The following is a 2615-nucleotide window of genomic DNA, read 5'->3' as shown; positions in this document are numbered from 1 at the left end:
AAAAAAAAAAAAAAAGTTAACTACATTTATTGAGCTGTTACATTTCAAACACTGTGCTAAATGCTTTATATGCACAAAAATTGTTTACATTTAGATATATGCTATCATTAACAATGTTCTTTTTAATAGTATAATTTAATGATTTTTAAATAAATTTGCAAAAGCATGCAACTATTACCGAATCCAGTTTTGGAACACTTGCATCACCTCGATAAAATCTACCACCTCAATAAGATTACCTGGGCCCAGTTATAATCAGTCTCCATTCCCACCCCTAGCCCCAGGCAACCATTAATCTATTTTCTGTCTATATAGCTTTGCCTTTTCTGGACATTTCATATAAATAGAACCATAGACTATGTGGTCTTTTGTGTCTGGCTTCTTTCACTGGGGATAATTGTTTTGAAAGTCACCCATGAGGCCGGGCGCGGTGGCTCAAGCCTGTAATCCCAGCACTTTGGGAGGCCCAGACGGACGGATCACAAGGTCAGGAGATCAAGACCATCCTGGCTAACACGGTGAAACCCCGTCTCTATTAAAAAACATACAAAAAACTAGCCGGGTGAGGTGGCGGGCGCCTGTAGTCCCAGCTACTCGGGATGCTGAGGCAGGAGAATGGTGTAAACCCGGGAGGCGGAGCTTGCAGTGAGCTGGGATCCGGCCACAGCCTGTCTCTTATACACATCTAGATGTGTATAAGAGACAGGATCTCAGCTCACTGCAAGCTCTGCCTTCCGGGTTCACACCATTCTCCTGCCTCAGCTCCCGAGTAGCTGGGACTACAGGTGCCCACCATCACGCCTGGCTAATTTTTTTGTATTTTTAGTAAAGACAGGGTTTCACTGTGTTAGCCAGGATGATCTTGATCTCCTGAACTCGTGATCCGCCCGCCTCAGCCTCCCAAAGTGCTGGGATTACAGGCGTGAGCCACCGTGCCCGGCCACCATATACCTTAGTTTTTAAAACTAAATTAAAAATTTTTTAGTTAAAAAAAAAAAGGAAAAACGTGTTGATGTCCTCATGGCTTTAGGTCCTTTGCCCTCTTCTCTCATTCTACACAGTCTCCTTAGGTGCTTTTGTTTTATTTTTTCTTTGAGATAGGGTCTCCCTGTCACCCAGGCTGGAGTGAAGTGGTGTAATCACAGCTCACTGCAACCTCAACCCCCTGGGCTCAAGCGATTCTCCCACCTCAGCCTCTCAAGTAACTGGGACTGTGGGCATATGACACCATGCCCAGCCAATTTTTTTTTTTTTTTTTTTGTAGAGACGGGTTTTTGCCATGTTGCCCAGGCAGGTTTTTGTTTCTGTTTTTGTTTTTTCTACAACTCACTAGCAAGTTACTTAATTTTCCTAATCCTCAAGTTTTCTCATAACTAAAACTGGAAGAGTACTTCCCTTTCTGGGTTGTGAGAATTAAATGAGATAAACGAAGTAATGGGATAATGAAGTAAAGCAGTTAGAAGTCTAATTGGCATATACTAAGTGCTCAGTAAATGCTAGCTCAGTAAATCATGACGATGGTACAAAGCACTTAGCACAGAGCCTGAAACAAGAGCTCAATACACTTTCAGTCTAGGGCTGCACTCAGGTGCACACTGATGACACCCATTGTATACCCCAGACACCTTCTCCCTGGAGCTCAGACCCATGTATCCTGCTGTCTCTGGATCTCTCCCCCTAGTTGTCCTATGATACTTAAAACTGACATACGCAACAAAGAACTAATCTTGCCCCACAAATAAGCTGTACCTCCTAGGTTTCCTATCTCAGTTAGTGGAAGAGCCATCACCTAATTGCTTAAGCCAGGGGCAGTCCATTACCTCACCCTGTACAGAGCTCCACAAAGCAAGTATTTGACAAATGCATGGATTTGTTTACATGTCCATCTTTCCCCACTAAACAAAAGTCTCTTGAGAATATCATTTTGGTCTTATTGGTAATACCGTTTAGGAATGTATTCCATTGCCAAAAATAGAAAACACTCGCAAAAGTGGCTTAAATACCAGTTTATTTTCTCATGAGATAAGAGGTCTGAAGGTGGTGAGCCTTAGCTCAGTGCTCAGCAAAGTCATGAAACATATAGGCATGTTCCATCTTTCTCTAGCATCCTTCGCAACGTGGCTTTGGCCACCCTCTTATGCAACTCGTGGTTGTAACGTGACTGCTGTGGCTCCAGAAAGAGGACAGACACAGTGTCCTGTTTCTTCTATCACACCAGCAAAAAGACTACCAGAACCTGCCCGCCTGCCAGTAATGAGTGGAACAGACCCTTTCCTGCCCTCATGGTTTTTATAATCTAGTGAGAGAGAGACATGAAGCAAGTGCTTGCACAAATAAAGAAAATTACAGGCTGGATGTGATTCACGCCTGTAATGCCAGCTACTCCTGAGGCTGAGGCATTCGAGGCTGCAGTGAGCTATTATGGAGCCACTGTACTCCAGCCTGGGTGACAGAGTAAGACTCATCTCAAAAAAAAAGAAAAATTGCCAAAAAGTTGTGCTTGCTATGAAGGAAAAGAACAGGGGAGAACACCTGGGAGACAGAGCGTGCAGTGAGCTGAGATTGAGCCACTGCACTCCAGCCTGGGTCACAAAGCCAGACTCTGTCTTAAAAAA

The sequence above is a fragment of the Mandrillus leucophaeus genome, unplaced genomic scaffold (genome assembly GCF_000951045.1).
Source record: "Mandrillus leucophaeus isolate KB7577 unplaced genomic scaffold, Mleu.le_1.0 Scaffold67, whole genome shotgun sequence".
In the NCBI taxonomy this organism is placed as follows: Eukaryota; Metazoa; Chordata; class Mammalia; order Primates; family Cercopithecidae; genus Mandrillus; species Mandrillus leucophaeus.
The sequence above is the reverse complement of the archived record's forward strand: the minus strand, read 5'-3'. Positions refer to the sequence as shown.